Below are 22,674 nucleotides of genomic sequence, written 5' to 3' on the forward strand. Positions count from 1 at the left end.
TGATACAGCAAAATTCTGAAAAATATTCGACTATAGAGGAGTGGCAAAGAGTACAGGCATAATGGCATCTGTAATTATAAAATGCCTAATTAACTCTGAAAACAGTAGAGTGCTAATAAGCTAAGGGACCTTAAGGATGGTTTAAAAACAAGCTAATGAAGAATAACAGACATCACCTGTCAGACATTGTAGTCCAGATACAATAAGTAAGCAAGTGAAACTGGTTGTAAACAAGAAGGTTAAAAAATACTGGACAAGATACAAGCAATCACTTCAAACGAGAGAAACTGGCAACAAGCCTTAAGATGCTAGTCTTCAGAAGAAAAGAATCCTGATGAATATAGCAAAGGACTGGAAATCTGAAATAGTTTTTTTTGTTTTATTTATGCCTGTACCAACTCCATTTGTCTTGCACTGTCATCTGTTCAGTCATATAATCTATAATCTAAACTATGTCCGGCATTGTTAACTTGTCTTCTCAGACTGTACTTTCTGGACTCTGTGCTGACACGTTTTAAGCATCACCACCCCGCCGCCCCCCCCCCCCCCCCCCCCCCCCCATTCAAAATGGCTTTCTCTGTCCAAATCTTCTGCTTGATCTGTTGAGTATTGCTAGCATTTTCTGTTTATACATGACTCATCTATTCCCTTTGAACATGGCTTCCAAATAACTGTGAACTGAATATTTACCATTTGTACACTTGATTTATTATTGTCATGTGTACCTAAGTACAGCGAAAAGCTTTGTTTGCTAGCAGTACAGGTAGATCATGGCAAACAAAGCCATACATTTCATAGGGTACTTAGACATAATGAGGCATATAGCTTACAGTGTACAAGAGGCGTGTGAAGCAAGATCAACATTGTTTGAAGCTAGAGAGTCCATCCATCAGCATCACTATGGCAGACAAGAAGCTGTTGGTGCATGTGTTCAAGCTTCTGTATCTTCTGCCTGACATTAGAGATTGGAAGAGAGTATTACCAAGGTGGGAGGGCTCTCTGATGTTGGCAGCCTTTCCACAGCGACGAGAAGTGTAAATATAGTCTACGGATGGAAGGTTGGCTTCTGTGGTGGTCTGGGCTGTTCTTGCAACCTTCTGTAGATTTTTACGGTCCTGGGCAGAGCAGTTGCTGCTCCAGGTCCTTTTGCATCTGGATAGTATGCTTTTTGTGGTGCATCCGTCAACATTGGTGAGGATCCTTTATGGACATGCCTAATTTCCTAAGCCATCTGAGGAAGAAAAACTGTTGTTGCACATTCTTGATCATTGTATCCCTGTAGGAAGTCCAGGACAGATCAGTTATTGTCATTCCTAGGAACTTGACGCTCTCAACCTCCGTTTCATTGATCTAGATGGGGAGGCATATTCTCCTCCTTCCTTCCTGAAGTCAATGATCAGTTCTTTTGTTTTGCTGGTCTTGAGGGAGATTGTTATCATTGCACCATGACACCAAGCCCTGTATCTCCTTTCTGTACTCTGACTGATCATTGTTTGATATCTATCCTACCACAGTGTCATCAGTAAACTTGTAAATGGCGTTCATTCAGAATTTAGTGACAGAGTCATGGGTGCACAGGGAGTAGAGTAGGAGCATGCATTCTTGGAGGGTTTCAGTTTTGAAGGTTATTGTGGAGGAGGTGTGCAGTTGTCTATCTTCACTGATTGTGGTCTATAGGTCAGGAAGCTGAGCTAACTAAATGTTGGGATAAACTTGAATATCTTGAGGATTGGAAATCATTTGAGAAGCTAAATTACCTATGATGCATTGAGTGTTTCTGTATTGGCAAGATATTTAGATGAACTGAATTTCATGAATGACTGAGATGAAATGTTTGGTAGGAGAGTCTATTGGTTGGATCTGAAGCATTGATGGAAGTTTTCAGCACAGATGTGTTGAGATGGATTGGACTATGATCAAAGAAGTGGGCAGCTTAGATTACATTATGGAACATTATTCACAACATGGTAATCATGACCTGATTTTAGTTTTTTGGTTAAATAATGTTATGTAGTTAATTTATGAAGAAAATTTCAGTAATATAAGAATGTCATAATGAAATTTGTACATGTTCAGTTGGAAAGAATTTTGTACAGTTAAATGAACAGAGAGACAACACCTCACCTCATGAAGCCTGTTGTGCCATGGAATTAGACCATAGCTGATCTGTACCTTTTTATCTCCGTATTCCTTGATAACTTCAGTCAACAAAGTATCAATTTCAGCTTTGAAAGGCTGCAGCTTTCCTAGCATCAGATTTTTTTGAGTGGGTGGAAGGGTTCCAGATATTGACTAGCATGCGCAAGTGTTTCTTGATTTTGCATCCTTAACTCCAATTTTAAGACAGTCAACATGTTCTTGATTCCTTTCTCCAAATCAACTCTATCAAATCAGATTAATATTTTATGTATAGTATATTACCCATCAGTCTTCTCTACTTAAGGAAGTACAAAGCAAGTTTATGCATCCTGTTATATCAGCTTCAGAAACAAGTGTTTCATTCTCTCCATCTGGACGGCCATTCCTGAAATGTGCTCAAAGATAACCAAAGCAGTCCAACTGGGATCTGGCCAAAGCGTGATGGCTTTCTCTGCTTAGTATTCCAGCCACCTTGAGATAAAGGCCAACATTTCTCTGCATGGTTCTTTTTGTACCCATCAGTTAACTTATCTACTTGAATATATTCTAGTTGGAGCTGTAGTAACAGATGTCACACTTGAGAAGCCTGGTGGCCAGTTGACTGCTTTGGTAAATTGTGCCTCATTTCCTGATTCGCCCACAAAATTAAACTCTCATCTAGGGTCTACCCTGTCAAGGCCTCGCAGAATCTTGTTTCGATGAGATCACTTCTGCTTCTTCTTAACTCCAGTGCGTATCGGCCCAAATTTTGCTCATTAGACAGGAATTAGTCCCGTGAACTGCTTCCAATGTAAGTACACGTATCCTCAAAGAAATCAAATTGCTACAGTACTCTTAGTTGGAGTCTGATCATTGCCCTGGTCAGTTGCTGCAAGATTTCCCTACTCTTCTACCCCATTCCTCTTGCAATATTCTATTTACCTTCCTAATTACTTGCTGTACCCATAGACTAACATTTTGTGATTCACGAACAAGGACACCCAGACCCCTCTGCAGCATTCTGCAGTGTCCATTTAAATGTTCTGTTTTCTATTCTTCCTGCCAAAGTTTTGCACAATGTATTCAATCTGAAAAATTTTTCTGCAATCATTTAATTTGTCTTTATAGATTCTGTTTCTATGTCACCCTTGGTTTCTTACTTACCTTTAGATTATCAGCAAATTGGGTAACAATACAGTTGGTCGTTTCACCAAATCATTCAGCTTGGAAATAGTCAAGATCCCTGTGGTATTCCATTAGTTACAGTTTACCAACCTGAAGATGGCTTATATTCTCTAACTGTTTCCTATCGCCTTAGTGTAGAGGATTGGCTAACTAAAATCCCGAATGACATGACCTCTTGTGCAATAGCTATTGTAGGTTACCTTAAGATTGAAGGTAAAGAATGGAAATATTTGCTGACTAAAAATCAAAAATTAAGAACTACATAATTAAAATCGAGACGCTGAACCAGGCTATAACTGCATGATGTGGGAGTTGGTGGACCCCATCATGGTGCATCATGACCACATCTGCAGCAAGTGTTGGTTGTGGGAGGAATTCTGACTGAGTTGATGAACTGGATTCTGAAATTAAAATATTTTCCTGATAGGTCAGTTAGACGGAAAACTATCATTTGTTGGTTTCTATCTCCTTTCTTTCTTTGGATCAATAGAATCTGCCCAGCATTCAAGTCAATACTCTGAGACAAAGAAGGAAGTAATATTTTGAAATAATTGTTTAAGTTTCTTACCAAGTATGCAATGAAAAAAATTGAAGCGATAATATGGATAAACCTTCAGTACAGCTATCGTGTTAATAGAGAAACTGATGAGAATTATCATTAGTAATAGTTATTGGTTTTCTCTCTGTCTCTTGTTTTATCAGCTCATTAAAAAAACTTGAGTTTATTTATCTGAGAAAGTACTGTAGAGGGCAGAGGTTCCAAACTTTCTCTACCCAGATGAAGAGAGAAAGTAGATCATGAACACTCAGCAAATAGGAAGCTTTGCTGCTAAATTAAATGGAACACCACAAGCTATGAAAGTTCTTTCAAATATTTTAAGATGGGATTTTCCTCTTCTACAGGACATGTTCCAAAATTTAAACAAATATGCAATTTAGTGAAGTGCACTGTATTTTGAGAAAGACAAGTAATCTGCACATAGCTTTAGATGCAGTTTTCGAGTTTTGACTTTGGTGAAGTTTCTCCAGGTTAGAAAAGACTGAGGATGAGGTGGACCAGTGCATATATAACACATCTGAAACAAAATGCAGCCTACAGAGTTTATTGAAAGAGAATACTGCCTCTGACTGAACTGCAAAGCTGTTCAGCTGCCACCTGGAAAGCCACAAGCAATGCATATGAATTCTCACAGGCAAAAATGTAAAATGTGAAAATGCCTGCAGCAGCAGCAGTGAAGCCACTTAGCCTTTTCAGGTCTGACACTTGAAACTACAGATGCAACCATAGGTTTAATCTCAAGCACCTCATACTCAGAAACACAGACCAAGATGATCCAACTATAATGTATTCAAGCATTTTTCTTTCTGTTTATAATTTATTCAAAGATTTTATTAAGTCTTTGGAGAAATATCATCTGGTTTTTAAAAGGGTTGATCATCTTCTTATCCAGCAAATATATATAAGCGGGAAATTTCATGCCACAGAAATATTCTTTGTAATGATGTAAGTTTAACTGTAAAGGTAACCTTTGCAAGAACACACCAACTAGGAAATCTAATCTCGTTGTATTTTCTGATCCACTCCCATGCATGATGGAAATATATTGTTCTAGAATGTTCTAAACTTCATTGTGGAATTCATCATTTTGAAAAAGATATATTGCACCAATTTGTGTCTGCAGTTATAGTATTCAGACCAGGTAGTTATGGAGAAACTGAAATGAAAATAAATCCTAAAGATTGTTCAATGTCACTAATAAATAAGCTACTATGTTCCAGGAGCCACTTACTCCAAAGGAAGGTTTTATCTAACAAATGCCATCATAATAGCTCCTTTATTGTGAGTGTTTAATACATGGTTTGTGAAAAAATAATTAGTGTTGCATCAGTATATTGAAGGTTGAAATTTTATCAAAATTAAGTCATTTGTGTGGTTGTGTACAATTGCTTTTAACTTGAGAGTAATATTTCTTAGCATTTTGTGAAGTAATTCTTGCACTCCAGACAATTTACAACTAAGTTGCAGATTGAAATATAACAGAACAAACTGCACTTAGTCCAAAAGCTAAGTTTGGTAGTAATTACTGGTTTGAAGAGGATCAGCTTTTTCAACATATCAATTCCACTTCCCAATCATCACAAATTGACATATAAAATTGTGCTATCTTTGTAATTGCTACCTAACACTTTATTTTTAATACTGTTTATTCTATGCTTCTGTCTAAGTCAAATCAACTAATAGTTTGTGGTGTTTTGCTTTATACTGAATGTTAATGTATGAATACTTAAGTAAAAATTTGATTTTGTGATGACAAAAGTCATTTAATTAAAGTCTGGGCAACAGGACTGGTTCAAAAGCGTACAAAAGTATATGTTTGTGTTTCTGAATCGAAGCAAAGATGAGAACTTGCTCTGGCATTGCCAATACTTTAATTAATTCCAAACCAAGAATGACTTGGCACTAATTTCCTGCTAATACGAGATCAAAGTTTGGGAACCTACTAATCTTCTAACTGTCAACAGTCGAGAGTACTGGGATTATAAGTGTATTTACATGGAACTGACTGTGTATCCATTTGAGTAAACTGATGTCATATTACATCTTCCTTGGGAAGTGACCTCATGACCTGTGGAATGAGAGGTCTCATGAGATATGTTGCGTAGTTCATTCTGTGACTTAATTATGTTAGAACATAGAAAAATGCAGCACAGTACAGGCCCTTTGGCCCTCGATGTTCCGCCGATCCAAGCCCACCTAACCTACACTAGCCCACTATCCTCCATGTGCCTATCCAATGCCTCTTTAAATGCTTATAAAGAGAGAGAGTCCACCACTGCTACTGGCAGGGCATTCCATGAACTCGTGACTCACTGAGTAAAGAATCTACCCCTAACATCTGTCCTATACCTACCACCCCTTAATTTAAAGCTATGCCCCCTCATAATAGCTGACTCCATAAGTGGAAAAAGGTTCTCATGGTCAACCTTATCTAAACCCCTAATCTTCTCGTACATCTCTATCAAGTCACCCCTAAACCTTCTTTTCTCCAATTAAAATAGCCCCAAGTGCCTCTGCCTTTCCTCATATGATCTTCCTACCATACCAGGCAACATCCTGGTAAACCTCCTCTGCACCCGTTCCAGTGCCTCCACACCCTTTCTATAGTATGGCGACCAAAACTGCACACAATACTCCAGATGCAGCCGCACCAGAGTCTTCTACAACTGCAACATGACCTCAGGACTCCGGAATTCAATTCCTCTACCAATAAAAGCCAGTATGCCCTATGCCTTCTTCACAGCACTATTTTCCTGGGTGGCAACTTTCAGAGATCTGTGTACATGGACACCAAGATCCCTCTGCTCATCCACACTACCAATTATCCGACCATTAGCCCAGTACCCCATCTTGTTTAATTAGTTATAAGGCATTCACATGGTCTTGAATTGAGCAGAATTTCCCAATTGCTCCTGAATCTAAATTAAAGATTGCCTTGATACTCTGCAGTACAGTGTATTGGAAATCTTTTCCTTGCGTTAATATTACGGCAGAATAATTTTTAGTGTCATTACAGATCTACACAGGCTAAAGATGTTGCAATCATCCAACAAGCAATTGACTTGGAATGCAAAATTCTGTATCAGCTTTTTTGTCCACTTACAGATAGGTTTTACAGTGTATGGTGATTTTAATTTGTTTGCAAGCTCTATCCATCTGGATTAATTCTTCAGATAAAAAAAATTAAAAGCCGCCCTCCCTCCCATTTTTTCTCTTGCCTGGCGTAGCTTTCTCTCCCCTTTCAATTTTTCTATTCCTTCATCTCCTTTCTTCCATAATTGTTTTCATATGCGCAAAATTATTTGAAATTGAATGTCCATATTAACTAAATAAAGATTCAGTACAGTGATCCCCTAAAGCTGACAATATGACTAAAAATTTTGAAATCTTGCTAGATAACCATAACAGATGAAATATCTTATTTCTCCACTTGACAACTTTTGTTCAAAATAAAACATCATGCTGTAGCAAAACACCGATTTTGGCAGGAATATGTTTATTAGATGTGAGTATATAGAAAGTTGAAGTAAAACATTAACTGAAGTGTGTATGAATCACTGCCAGAAATGTGAAGATTCCAATTCTTATTAAATAAATGATTGTTAGCAGGTGGATACACCTTTTGAATTCTGAAACCTCCTTCCCTGGCACATTTTCAGTAAATTGAAACAATCGGTTTGTCTTCCAGATTCAAACACTTGACGTCTTTCAGCATGTGTTGAGGGAAAATTCCACCTGTACAATTTAAAAACAGACAGTACTTAAGGCCATAAGACATAGGAGTGGAAGTAAGGCCATTGGGTCCACTCATGGCATTTCAACTCCACCTTACCTGCACTCTCACTGTAGCCCTTAATTCCTCGCACGATCAACAAATTATCAATCTCTGCCTGAAAGACACCCAACGTCCCAGCCTCCACTGCACTCCATAACAATAAATTCCACAGGCCCACCACACTCTGGCTGAAGGAATCTCTCCTCATTTCCGTTCTAAATTGACCCCCTCTAATTCTAAGGCTGTGCCCACGGGTCCTGGTCTCCCCGCCTAATGGAAACAAATTCCCATGCCTTTTTAAGCCATGCATTATCTTCTAAGTTTCTATTAGATCTCCCCTCAACCTTCTAAACTCTGATGAATACAATCCCAGGATCCTCAGCCATTCATCGTATGTTAGGACTACCATTCCAGGATCATGTGTCTGAATCTCCATTGGACATGCTCGGTGCCAATATATCCATCCTGAGATGTGGGGCTCAAAACTGGACACAGTATTTAAGTGGGGTCTAACTAGAGTTTTATGAAGTCTCAGAAGCACATCGCTGCTTTTACCTTCCAACCCTCTTGAGATAAATGACAATGTTACATTTGCTTTCTTAACCATAGACTCAACCTTGCAAGTCAGCCTTTACAGAATCCTGTACTAGCACTCCCAGATCCCTTTGTGCTTTGGCTTTATGAATTTTCTCACTGTTTAGAAAATAAAGTCCAACTAAACTTTTGTTACTTAAATCAAGCGGAGGTAGGTGTAGTAACGTATGTAAGCTGGAGTGTAAAATGGGAGGGCTGCTGACAGTTTCTGTGATTCCAGGGTGGAACATGTGGGCATCAAGGAAGGAAAGAAAAAAACTGGGATCCAGTATGATGTTTTGTGAAGTTGGTGCCTTTCTTTGTCTAAACTAACATATGAAGTTTGTGTATTTGGAAGAGGCAGTGATGAGCAGTTGAATCACAGGATTGTAGTCTAGAACAGCACTTTTAGGAAAGGGAGAAAATTAATGAAAAATATATACATTTTAAAATTTAATTGTTGTTGAGGATGTGGTGAACATTGTTAAAGAACAGATTTTTTTGATTACTTAAAAATGTCCAGAACAACCTTGTGTGTTTGTATTTTTACATTTTGATGGGCTGTTACACCAAGTAAGGCAAATTTGTGAAATACTAATGCTAGTCCTGTATTATTTGACAAGAACTGTTTCCATGCTTGCTCAGGCTATGAACTTGAGAGGCTCTACTTTTTATTGTCGTAATGAAACAATAGTTTACCAACAGGAATGGTGATATCCTGTTTACATAACTGGAATAGGAATCCTAAAATAAGCGTTTTTGTTCCACCATGGCAGCTAGGAAATGTAACTTTTTTGGTCAAATGGAAAGAAGACCTAGCATCAGTAACTCTTTGATTATTGTAAAAACTCTATTTCACTAATGTCCTTGAAACCCGAAATTTTAAGACCCTTCCCTGGTCTGACCACCGGATGTTTCAGCGTCAGCCACAGATGCTGTTTTTGTGTGAATAGCCCAGCAAGCCCATCAATTGGTAAGAAGGTGGTTCACCACTGCCACCTCTTCAATAAATGCCCACCTTTCCAATATTGTGTTTTTTTTTATAAAAGAGCTAGCAGGTCTATTTAAGATATATACAGAGTTCCAACCAACTAAAAACATGGCCTCCGTGGTCTCAAAGTTTAAAAATAGGATACCTTGTATATTTATTATCTGACTCTTGCAATAGTGGCTTTTTCAAAAGTATGAATTTAATAACACAGGGAAAACAAACCATTTCTGCACTTTGTTCTTCAGCGACTCTGGTCTAAGCCCCAACTATGATCCAACCTGTTATGGTAAGTAGCGCTCCTGCACTGAAATAGAAATTTTTTTTGTATTTACAGATTAATGAATATACTGCGTATGAAAATAATTTTTGAAATAACTTCAGTGTAGTATTACTTCTGGTCAGTGATGGGCAACATGACTTAATTTTTCCTAATTGTCATTTTTTTTCTTACTGCAGTATGATTAGAACATTCTTTCTGAAATGATTTTGTTTTCTGTCAGTGAACGTTTGGTTAATTTACAAATGAACCAACAAGCCTTGTTGGTAGTCTGAGTTTCTCTATTAAAAACTGCTGCAAGGTTACACTGTGATCTTGTCCAAAATGCAAATCTTCCATTTCCATCACAGACCAATCTTTTGGCTCTTTATTTGCTGGTGCTGTTCAGACAGATAGAGGAATCCTGAATTTAACTTCCAAGGCACTTCAGCTCTTTACATTATTCAACAGATTTGAGGTACTTGCGCCCTGTGTGGATGAGGAATTGGATTATAGGGAGGATATGCAAACTGACCACTGCATCATGATACAGAACATCATTCAAGCAGGAACAGCAAAAGCAAAAGTGGTCATGTTCAGGGATTTTGTAATTGGAGGTATAGATCACATCCAGGATTGAGAGTGCCATATGGTGTGTTTCCTACCACATGCTAAGGTAAGGGACATCTTGAGCAAGTTTGAAAGGATATTGGAGTGGCAGGGGGAGAATCCAGTTGTTGTGGTTCATTTTGGGACCAACATCATAGGCAAGAGTTCGTGGAATATCAGGAATTAGGAACACAATTTAAAGAAAATTACCTGAAGGGGTATAAATTCTGGATTATTGCCTGACCCTCCTGCAAATTGGCATAGAGATGAGAAAATGGGAAGGAAAGGAATGGTGCAGGAAAGAGGGATTCCATTTTGGGGGGCATTAGCATTAGTATTGCGACAGCTCCATCTGAACTGATCTGGGACAAGGATCCTAGAAGAGAGGCTAAATAAGGTGGTAACAAGGACTTTAATAACTCTTGTATCATCACCCCTTTAACCAGTTTTAAGTTCCAGAACAAGTAATAGAACAGAGAGTATGGAAAAGGTCAGGAAGCTAACTTCAGACACAGCAGATAAGGAGACAGGAGAGATCAATGAAGGACTGAGTTTTTATATGTAAATATGCACATTATATGAAAGAAGATATGAGCTTGTAGCGCAGATTGAAAGTGGCAGTTATACTGTTGTGCCTACATCAGAGATGGGTTGCAAGGGGATCGGGGCTGGGACCTAAACATTCAAGGATACACATCCTCTTGAAATGGCAGGCAGACGAGCAGCGGGAGTGGAATTGCTTTATTAGTAACAAATGAAATTAAGTTGCTGACAAGAAGTGAGATAAGATCAGAAGGTGTAGAATCTGTGTGGGCATATTTGAGAAACTGTAGCAGGTTATATAAAATGTAAGAGAGACGCAAGAATGAACAATGGATGACTGGAAAATGAGACTGGAAAAGTAGGAATGGGGAATAAAAATGGCAGAGACACTGAATAAGTACTTTGGTCAGTCTTCACAGTGGAAGACACCAATAACATACCAGAACTTCAAGCGAGTTAAGGGGCAGAATGAAGTGGATACCACTAACGACAAGTTGCTGTCAAAGCTGAAAGGTCTCAAGATGGATAAATCAGCTCGACTGGCTAAACTACACACTAGGTTCTGAAGGAGGTAGCTGAGGTTATTGTGGAAGCATTGGTGGTGATCTTCCGGAATCACTAGAACCAGGGAGGATCCCAGGGAACTTGAAAATAGCTAATGTGATGCCTCTGTTTAAGAAGGAGAGGGGCAGAAAATGGGAAATTTTACACTAATTAGCCTGACCTCGATTGATGATAAGATTTTAGATTCTATTAAGAATGAGTATGTAGAGTACTCTGAAGTGCATAATAAAATTGGGCTCAGTCATCACCGCTTTGTCAAAGGGAGGTCATGCCTGACGAATCTTGGAATTCTTTGAGGGGTTAAGGAGCAAGTTAGATAAAGGAGAGCTAGTGGAAAAGATCTATCTGGAATTTCGGAAGGCCTTTGTCAAGGTGCTGCACAGACAGCTGCTCAGTTCGATGACAACCCATGCTGTTAGGAGGAAAAGTGCGGTTAGAAAAGTGTCTTATGCCAGTTAGCCAAAGGGAGGGGATAAAGGTGTCTTTTACAAGATGGCAGCCAGTGACTAGTGGAGTTCCACGCGGGTCAGTGTTGAAACACGACTATTAACACTTTCCATTAACAATCTGGACGAAGGAACTGAGGGCAATGTTGCTAAGTTTGCAGATGAGACAAAAAAAGGTGAAGGGAAAAGTTAAATGGAGAAAGTGAGGAGGCTGCAGAAGGACTTGGACCGTCTAAAAGGGTGGGTAAAGAAGTGGCAGTTGGGATGCAATGTGGTAAGGTGTAGGGTATGCATTTTGGTAGGAAGAATAGAGGTGTAGACTATTTTCTAAATGGGGAAAAGGCTTCAGAAATCTGAAGCGAAAAGGGTTTTATTTGGTGGTCCTAGTTCAGGAGTCTTTTAAGGTTAATATGCAGGTTCATTTGGCAGTTAGGACAGCAAATACAATGCTAGCATTCATTTCATGCAGGCTAGAATCCTAGAGCTAGGATGTGTTGCTGAAGCGGTATAAGGTTTTGATCAGACTGCATTTGGAATATTGTGAGCAACTTTGGGCCCTGTATCTAACTAAGGATCTGCTGGCCTTGGTGGGGGTCAAGAGGGGTTTTATAAAAATGTCCCTGGGAATGGAGAGCTTGTCATATGGGGAACGGTTAAGAACTCTAGGTCTGTACTTGATGGAGTTGAGAATGATGAGGAGGAATCTCATTGAAACTAACAGAACACTGAGAAGCTTGGATAGAGTGGAGAGGATGTTTCCACTCATAGGAGAAACTAGAACCTGATGGCACGGCCTCCGTGTGAAGGGAAGACCCTTTAGAACTGAGGTGAGAGAGAATTTCTGCAGCCAGAAGGTGGTGAATTTGTGGAACTCATTGCCGTAGTAGGGTGTGGTGGCCTACTCAGTAGGGGGAATCAACGATAATTGGGAGAAGGCAGGAGAATGGGATTGAAAAACCTATTGGCCATGATTGAATGGCAGAGCAGACTCAATGGGCAAAATGGCCTAATTTTGCTCCAATACCTTATGGTCTTTATCAAGAGCTTGACAGGTTTTGTCAGTGGTATTTTGCCATTGCCTTCTAGTCTTGTGGGTACGGAAAGGAGGTGGATCCCAAATGCACTTAAGCTGCAGTGGGATTTAATCCAAAGTTGCTGATGTTGTTCTCATATGTGCTGGCCATGAGGCCATATGAACTAAGCAGTTCCCTGTGTAAATCTTGTTATATGCAAATTTATTTTTCTTTGTAACTCTGTCCAATTGCTGCTGTTTTTTCCTTGTAATATGACATGTTCTCTCTTTGTTTCGAGTTATTGTTTATTGTTTCTAGTCTTGAATTCTGTCACTAAGAAAGCTAACAGTCTAACATTAGATTTTTTAGGAAATTTGGTCCAACAAGCTGCTCCTTGTTTTATAGCTTTTTTTTTATCTACCTGTTTAGACATGTTATGATTTTACCTCTGAAGCAAGTAAACCCAGGTTTCTGGCTCAGAGGCGAGTCGCTACTGTTGCACCACAAGAAGAGCCACCTGTTTGTTTTTCAGCTGGCTTCTCTTTCCTCCTTCCTGTGTTTACATCTCCCCCTCAGAAACTCATTCTCTTCAATTCACTAAACTGTTCCCCAATTAATTGTGCTGCACAAAGTACCAACAACAATCAGCCTTTGGGTGGGAAAAAGATTTCTGAAGTCATCTTTATTTCTTTCTAATTCCTGATTCTTCCAGGTCTTAAATTGTAGAACCTTCACCAGAAATGAGAGTAATTTTACTTTTTTTTTTCTCAAATAGAATGTTCACGATTTGAAATATTTCAACTAATATTTGAGTGTTTTTTTTCCATAATTTTAAAGAGAAACAGTTTTTAGCTTTTTCTCCGATCTTGCATTTATAATGTATGGAATCATCTTTGCTGCATGTGTCTGCAAGGGCAGGCGTAACCTTAAAATACTGGTCTGCCGACCCCTTTCTGTCCATTCATGTTCAACCACATTTTCACTCTTATATCTTGCTAATGCAAACGTGTGCCTAGTTTGTTGTTTTTAACTGCACTGCATGAAGGATTTCATCAATTTATCCTCTGAAAGTTCCATGAAAATGTTAATGCTTTGGTATGATTTTCCCAGATAACATGACTGATGATAACTATTTGCCTCATTCTGGGAAGTCTGTTGCCAGTGGGTACAGTGGGTTATAATCACCTCTAAATCTCATGTAGACACTATTCAATTAACATGGGATTCTGAGAATGACATAATGATGAGTTATAGATGCTGCTGCCAATTTCTTAACTATTTGCTAGACCCACTAGAGGCAGCCAGTAACTGTTATCTTAAAGAATAATTTGTCAAAATTTGCTTCCAGTAAGTTCTCGGAATTCATCAGTTAGTGAACACATAATTCAAATTTTTGTTTGTCATTTAGTTTGAGGTTTTGGCACTGCAGCATCAGTCCTACTAGCCAAGGGATTTAGATGTTGGAAAAAATCTGTAATTTAGCTCCCAAAGTGGTTTACCCTGTAAATGCACCATTTGCAGTGCTACTGAACCACGTAAACCACAAAGCTCACACTTTTAAATTTCTGGTCTGTGCAGAACAAATACATTGCCGCTGAGGCAGCAGGAGAGGAATTACCACAGTTTTAGTTTCTCTTGGCCTGGGCGAAGTAAAAATTTAAGATCCTCATGCCTGATCATTATCCGGAGGTTCCTGGTGTGTTTGTGTGTGAGCTGCCTAAATATAAAGCGCAAACAGCTAGGTGAAATAACAGAGGGTATTCTTTGTTTGTGGAATTGTACCCCAACCTTCCTGGTACCAGATCAAGGATGTCTGAGAGGTTGCAAAATGTTCTCAAAGGGGTGAAGGACCAGCAGGAGGTCATTGTACACATTAGAACCATCGACATAGGAAGGGAAAAGGATGGGATTCTGAAGGGAAAATAAAGAAGTTAGGCAGGAATTTAAAAAGGAGGTCCTTGAGGGTAGTAATATTTGGATTACTCCTGGTGCTACAAGCTAGAGAGGGTCGAAATAGGAAGATAGAGCAGATGAATGTGTTTGCTGAGGAGCTGGTGCATGAGAGAAGGGTCCATATTGTTTGATCATTGGAATTTTTTTTGGGGTAGAAGTGACTTGTACAAGAAGGATGGATTGCATTTGAATTGGAATGGGATTAATATTCTGATAGGGAGATTTGCTAGAGTTGCTCAGGTGAATTTAAACTAGTAAGGTGGGCAATTGGGACCCAGGGAAATACTGAGGAAACAGATCAATCTGAGATTGGTACAGTTGGGAAAGGAAGCGAGTCAAACAGTCAGGGCAGGAAGGAACAAAGCAGAGAACAAGATAGAACTGATTAATTAAACTGTATTTATTTCAGTGCAAGAAGCCAAACAGGGAATGCAGGTGAACTTAGGACTTGGTTAGGAACATGGGACTGGGATATCCTAGCAATTACAGAAACATGGTTCAGGGATGGGCAGGACTGGCAGCTTAATGCTCCATGATACAAATGCTACATGAAGGATAGAAAGGGAGGCAAGAGAGGAGGGGGAGTGGTGTTTTTGGTAAGGGATAGCTTTACAGCTGTGCTAAGGGAAGATATTCGTGGGAATACATCCGGGGAAGTTATTTGGGGATTGTATTATAGACTCCCTTAATAGTGGGAAATAAAGAAACAAATCTGTGGAGAGATCTGTTACCTTTAAGAAAAAAAGTAGGAAGGTTATGGTAGGGGATTTTAATTTTCCGAACATGGACTGGAAATGCCATGGTATTATGGGTTTAGATGGAGAGGAATTTAAGTGTGTATGAGAAAATCTTCTGATTCAGTATGTGAATGTTCCTACTAGGGAAGGTGCAAAACTTGACCTACTCTTGGGAAATAAGGCAGGGCTGGTAACTGAGGTGTCAGTAGAGAAGCACTTTGGGGCCAGTGAGTATAATTGAGTTTTAAAATAGTGATGGAAAATGATAGACTGCATCTAAAAGTTGAAGTTCTAAATCAGAGGAAGGCTAATTTTGATGGTATTAGACAAGAACTTCCAAAAGCTGATTGGGGGCAGATGTTTACAATTAAAGGGGTGGCTGGAAAATGGGATAGAGAGTCCAGAGACAATATATACCTGTTACAGTGAAAGGAAAGGCTGGTTAGTATAGGGAATGCTGGATGACTAGAGAAATTGAGATTTAGTTAAGAAAAAGAAGGAAGCATATGTCAGGTATAGACTGCAGAGATTGAGTGAATTCTTAGAAGAATATAAAGGCAGTAGGAGTAAATTTGAGAGAAATTTGAGAGGGCAAAAAAAGGGGACGTTAGATAGCTTTGGCAAATAGGGTTAAGGAGAAGCCAAAGGGTTTTTACAAATATGTTTAAGGACAAAAGGGTAATTGAGGGGCCTTATTCTCTCCCTAAAGATCAGCAAGACAACCTATTTGTGGAGCTGCAGGAGATGGGGGAGATATTAAACAAATATTTTACATCAGTGCTTACTGTTGAGAATGACATGGAAGATATAGAATGTGGGAAATAGATGGTAACATCTTGAAAAATGTCCATATTACAGAGGATGTGGTGCTAGATGTCTTGAAACAGAAAAAAGTGGATAAATCCCCAGGACCTGATCAGATGTATCCTGGAACTCTGTGGGAAGCTAGGGAAGTGATTGTTGGGCCCCTTGATGAGATATTTATATAATTGATGGTCACAGGTGAGGTGCTGGAAGACTGGAGGTTGGCTAATGTGGTGCCACTGTCTAAGAAAGGTGGTAAGGTAAAGCCAGGGAACTACAGACCTGTGAGCCTGACGTCGGTGGTGGGCAAGTTGTTGGAGGGAATCCTGTCCCTTGGGATTTACATGTATTTGGAAAGGCACAGACTGGTTAGAGACAGTCAACATGGCTTTGCACATGGGAAATTATATCTCACAAGCTTGATTTGAGTTTTTTGAAGAAGTAACAAAGAGGAATGATGAGGGCAGAGCAATCGACGTGATGTATATCAACTTCAATAAGGCATTCAACAAGATTCCCCATGGGAGACTGGTTATCAAGGTTAGATCTCATGGAATACTGGGAGAACTGGCCATTTGTGTACAGAACTGGCTCAGAAGTAGAAGACCGTTGTGGTGGAGGGTTACTTTTCAGTCTGGAGGCCCGTGATCAATGGAGGGCCATAAGAATCATTACAGGGTCCACAGCTTTTCGTTATTTACATAAATGATTCAGATGTGAATATTGGGGGCATATTTAGTAAGTTTGCAGATGACACCAAAATTGGAGGTGTATTGGACAACGAAGTTACCTCAGTACAACAGGATCTTGATCAGATGGGCCAATGGGCCCAGAATGGCAGTTGTAGTTTAATTTAGATAAATGCAAAGTGCTGCATTTTGGAAAAGCAAACGGTAGATCTTATGCACCTAATGGTAAGGTCCTGGGGAGTGTTGTTGAACAAAGAGACCTTGGAGTGCAGTTTCATAATTCCTTGAAAGTGGTGTCGTAGGTAGATAATGAAGAAGGAATTTGGTTTGCTTTCTTTTATTGGTCAGAGCATTGAGTACAGGAGCTGGGAGGTCGTGTTGCGGCTGTACAGGACATTGGTTAGGCCACTTTTGGAATATTGTGTTCAATTTTGATCTTCCTATCGGAAGGATGTTGTGAAATTTGAAAGGGTTCAGAAAAGATTGACAAGGATGTTGCCAGGGTTGGAGGATCTGAGCTATAGGGAGAGGCTGAATAGGCTGGGGCTGTTTTCCCTGGAGTGTCAACGGCTGAGGGGTGACCTTACAGTGGTTTACAAAATCATGAGAGGCATGGATAAGATAAATAGACAAAGTCTTTTCCCTAGGCTGGATGAATTACAACATTTAAAAGGCATCTGGATGGGTATAGGTCTAGGAAAGGTTTGGACACATATGGTCCAAGTACTGGCAAATGGCACTAGATTAGGTTAGGATAACTGGTCAGCATGTACAAATTGGACCTGTTTCCGTGCCGTACATCTCTATGACTCTGACTAAGAGCAGGAGGAAACTAGGAAGATGATAAAACACCTTTTTCTTTCTGAATTTATATATAATCTAGACATAATATACCTGTTGGAAATTTAATCCTGGCATGAAAAAGAAGTGAAGCCCCTTTTCCTCTTATGAGATGAAATGAACCACCCTATTCTAATTGAAAACGTGGAAATGCCTAAAATAGGCAGTCAAAGTAACTTATCCTGGTTTAACAATTTTCTGCATAGCCACATTTTCCCCATAACTGTTAGTTGGATCAACATCCTTTGTCTAATCCGTTAAAGTTTGACTTTGGCATTATAGAGTCATAGTCATAGAGATGTACAGCGTGGAAACGGACCCTTCGGTCCAACCCGTCCATGCCGACCAGATACCCCAACCCAATCTAGTTCCACCTGCCAGCACCCGGCCCATATCCCTCCAAATGCTTCCTATTCATATACCCTTCCAAATGCCTCTTAAATGTTGCAATTGTACCAGCCTCCACATGTAACATATGTAATAGTAAGGAGGAGACTTCACAAGTCACATGTGACTTACCATTTTTGAATTGAATACTTAAGAAAAATAAAGTATGATATTAAGCCATTAAATGGAATGCATTCTTCCATTATTGCTGTGTATATTCTCATTTTTTTTTTGTTTTTTGTTCACAAGCAACTTTGAGTATCTTGCCATGTACGCATGAGCAACTTTGATTTTTTTGCCACCAATATCTGTGATGAAAGATCAGAGGTAATCATGGGTTGGAACTCGATTAAATCACTTTTAGTTTCACCCCAGAAGAATGTCTTGCATCTCGCTGCCATTGACACCCTGTCCATCATGCTCCTTAAAGGTAGTCGGTCCTTTCTCCCATTCTAAAAATAATATCACTGCTTTTTTTGCCCCCGGCACTTGTTTTATTCCACTTTCTGAGTCATAGGTTCATAGAGATATACAGCACAGTAACAGACCCTTCTGTCCAACTTGCTTGTGCTGACCAGATATTCTAAATTAATCTAGTCCCATTTGTTAGCATATGGCCCATATTCTTCTAAAGCCTTCCTATTCGTCTACCCATCCAGATACCTTATAAGATGATGTTATTTTACCAGCCCACACCACTTCCTCTGGCACCTCATTCTTTCTATGCACCACCCTCGGCATAAAAAAGTTGCCACTTCGCTTCTTCCTCTGTGTGATCTAACCTTGCTAACCAATCTACCATGAAGAATCATGTTGAACACCTTACCAAAGTCCGCATAGATCACGTCTGCTGCTCTGCCCTCATCAGTCCTCTTTATTACTTCTCAAAAAAAACTCAATTATGTTCATCAGACACTATTTCCCATGCAAAAAGCCATGTTGACTACCCCATTACCCCTAATCAGTCCTTGCCTTTCCAAATACACATAAATCCTGTCCCTCAGGATTCTCTCCAACAACTTGCCCACCAACAATGTCAGGCTCACCAGTCTCTCGTCCTCTGGCTTTTCCTTACCATCTTCCTAAAGTAGTGGCACCACATTAGCTAACCTCCACTCTTCTGGCTGTCAGTAATCCAAATATCTCAGCAAGGGGCCCAGCAGTTTCTCTCCTAGCTTTCTACAGAGTTCTAGATTACATCTGATCAGGTCGCAGGGATTTATCCACCTTTATGCATTTAAAAATGTCCAGCATCACCACCTTTGTAATATGGACATTTTTCAAGGTGTAGCTATTAATTTGCCCAATTTCTGTATCTTCCATATCCTTCTCCACAATAAACACTGATTCAAAATACATGTTTAACCCCTTCCCTGGCGACTTTTTTTTTTGGAGAAAACGTTTCATTTTCAGACGAATTTTTTTAAAGCTTTTTTTTTAAAATAGTATTTTTAATGCTGATTATGGAAATAACTTTTGTTTTTATCTATTTCCAATATTTTACTTGAAATTTTATTTGAAGATACCATTTTCAGCAAAAAAATTGGTCTTTCAAGTAGTTCATCTTTCAACCAGTTCATTTCTTGGTCTGGCATTTTCACAATACCCCCAAGCATTTTCAGGGTGAAAAACACACACATTTCTGCCTTTGTTACAGGGCACCACATACAATCTCTTTCTCTAGTTTGTTCAGCAAAGCGATTAGTTTTGTCCACAACTCGACCAATAATTCTGTTGTCACATTAAAGACTAAAAAAATCCAAAGGAGTCATATCAGCTGTGTCTTGATCAATTGATATTCCAGGATTTCCAGTGAATGGGAAGCGTGGTGGTGGAGGAAGTATGCATTCTTCCGACACCACATGTCGACACCAAATTCATCCGTCCTCCCTCCTCCTCCTCCTCCTCCTCCTCCTCCTCCTCCTCCTCCTCCTCTCTTGAGAGAGAATAGCCATTATCAGACGAGCTTGCACTCTCATCTGATGTATCCAAGCTTCTAATAGAAGGTTCATACTCATTGTCATCTTCTGAGCTCGACATCTGGGCATAATTTGTAAAAACAAAACAGAAAAGTCTGAATGACAGTGTGTGCCCAAAAGCGGTGCGTCGATGCTTCTTGCAATGCCTGAGGCGGAAGAGACACAGTTACCAGACGTATGAGTCACAGCGTATACTCGTTTCCAGCTGAGAAGGGCCCAGAAATGCCGAGAATTGACGTATAAACTTGTCTGTGGCTGTTTTTGAAAATATATGTTTTGGACGAGTTTACTCATCGCACTCTGAAAAAGACAAATTGGGTGAAGACAAGTTAACTCGTCTTTGCCGGGTAAGGGGTTAATATCATCTTCCCCCGTCTCCTTCCGTTTAACACATCGGTGGATTGTTGATATTTAAGGGGCCCTATTCTCTCCCTAGTTACCGTTTTGACCTTAATGTATTTGTAGAATTCCACTGGATCTCTCCTTAACCCTATTTGCCAACACTATCTCATGTCATCTTTTTGCATGCCTGATTTCCCTCTTAAGTATACTTCTGCCTTTATCCTCTTTTAGAGATTGACTCGATCTCTGCTGTCTAGGCCTGATATGTGCTTCCTTCTTATTCTTGACCAAAACCTCAATTTCTGTATTCAGTATTCCCTACACCTACCAGCCTTGCCCTTTACCCTAACGAGCACATACTATCTCTGGACTCTCATTACCTAATGTTTAAGACTTTCCTTCTTCCAACCATCCCGTTACCTGCAATCATCTGCCCCAAATAAACTTTTGAAAGTTCTTACCTGACTTGCCTTATTTCTAAGAGTTGGTCAGGTTTTGCACCTTTGCTAGGAGATCTGTCCAGATACTGAATGAAAACATATTCTTGTACACACTTAACAAATTCCTGTCTATCCAATCCCTTAACACTATGGCAGTCCCAGTCTCCCTGGGTCTTATTTTTGGCAGGATTTGCATTTCTTAAAAGACAACTGCCGATTATTTTAATCTTTAATTACATGACTTAAATTCAGCAAAGAACAGCAGCTTGTAATCCTTTATGATCTCTGTGATATTTCAATGCAGATTTGGAGGTTTGAGCAATAGGGAGAGGCTCAATAGAGCTGAAAATGTGTTGCTGGAAAAGCGCAGCAGGTCAGGCAGCATCCAAAGAGCAGGAGAATCGACGTTTCGGGCATGAGCCCTTCTTCAGGATGCTGCCTGACCTGCTGCGCTTTTCCAGCAACACATTTTCAGCTCTGATCTCCAGCATCTGCAGTCCTCACTTTCTCCTTGAAGAGGCTCAATAGACTGCAGCTATATTCCCTGGAGTGTCAGAGGCTGAGGGGATGACCTTAAAGAATCATGAGGGGCATGGATAGGGTGAATAGACGAGGTCTTTTTCCCAGGAATAGGGGAGTCCAACACTAGAGGGCATAGCTTTAAGGTGAGAGGGGAAAAATGTAGAAGTGACCGAAAATGCAACTTTTCCACACCGAGGGTGATGCATGTATGGAATGAGCTACTGGAGGAAGTGATGGAGGCTGGTGGAATAACCACATTTTAAAAGGCATCTGAATGGATACATGATTAGGAAGGGTTTAGAGGAACATAGGCCAAATGTGACTAAATTAATTTAGGATATCTGGTCAGCATGGATGAATTGGACCAAAGGGTCTGTTTCTGTGCTCTACAACTCTGATTCTATGATTTAGTAAAAAAAATTGAAGTGCAATACTTATTAAATAACCCAAAGGTACTAATCTGGGTTAAATTTATATCTACCTGAGAAATGGAAATCTTTCTATTACAAAGACTATTAATCCAGTCCAATTTGGTGCATTACACAGAGCAACATGTGTGGAAATAGATTTTTTTGTTTCATCTTTCTCAATAAAGTAGCAGTTTTTGTTTAAAAAGCCTGTTTTTAATGGGCATATGAAATGAAAATGCAGAACATTAGTATACTGTTGTGTTAATCTAAGGTCATAAGAACTAGGAGCAGGAATAAGGCCCCTTCAGCCTGCCCTGACACTTATTATTTTCATGGTTGATCTCATCTTGGCCTCAACTCCACTTTCCTGCTCGATCCCAGTAACCCTTTAATCCATTACTAACTAAAAATCTGTCGATCTTCTCAAATTTATTGTCCTAGCACCCTCGCTGCACTATGGTAGTGAATTTCCATGGATTCATGATCCTTCTGGAAAACATAGGTTGCACAGTGGTTAGCACTGCTGCCTCAGTGCCAGGAACCTCGCTTTGATGTCAGCCTTGGGTGGCTCTCCGTCTGAGTGGAGTTTGCACATTTTCGGTGTCTGTGACTTTCCAGTGAATGCTGTGATTTCTTCCCACAGTCCAGAGATTGTGCAGGCTAGGTGGATTAGCCATGGTTAATGGGGGGTTATGAGGATTGGGTGGGAGAGTCGAGTGTGGGTGGGATGCTGTTCGGAGGGTTGTTGGAGACTCTGTGGCCTCTTTCTGCACTGTCAGAATTCTATGAAGTAATTTCTCACCATTTCAGTTTAAACTCTACTGTCCCTTAGCTTAAAACTGTGACTCTTGATCTAGATTGTCCCACAAGGGGAAACATTTGATACTTCGTGTCTTGACTGTTGCCCATCACAACTTGTATTGTAGCTCTGATGATAGA

At 39.8% G+C, this 22,674-nt stretch overlaps 1 protein-coding gene across 1 annotated transcript in view; it reads left to right on the forward strand.

Moving 5' to 3' along the window:
* The window catches only part of LOC132835298 (zinc finger protein 729-like), a 97,554-nt gene that overhangs the window by 33,748 nt on the left and 41,132 nt on the right, over nucleotides 1–22,674 (forward strand). The window lies entirely within an intron of this gene.

Source organism: Hemiscyllium ocellatum, chromosome 3 (genome assembly GCF_020745735.1).
Source record: "Hemiscyllium ocellatum isolate sHemOce1 chromosome 3, sHemOce1.pat.X.cur, whole genome shotgun sequence".
NCBI lineage: Eukaryota > Metazoa > Chordata > Chondrichthyes > Orectolobiformes > Hemiscylliidae > Hemiscyllium > Hemiscyllium ocellatum.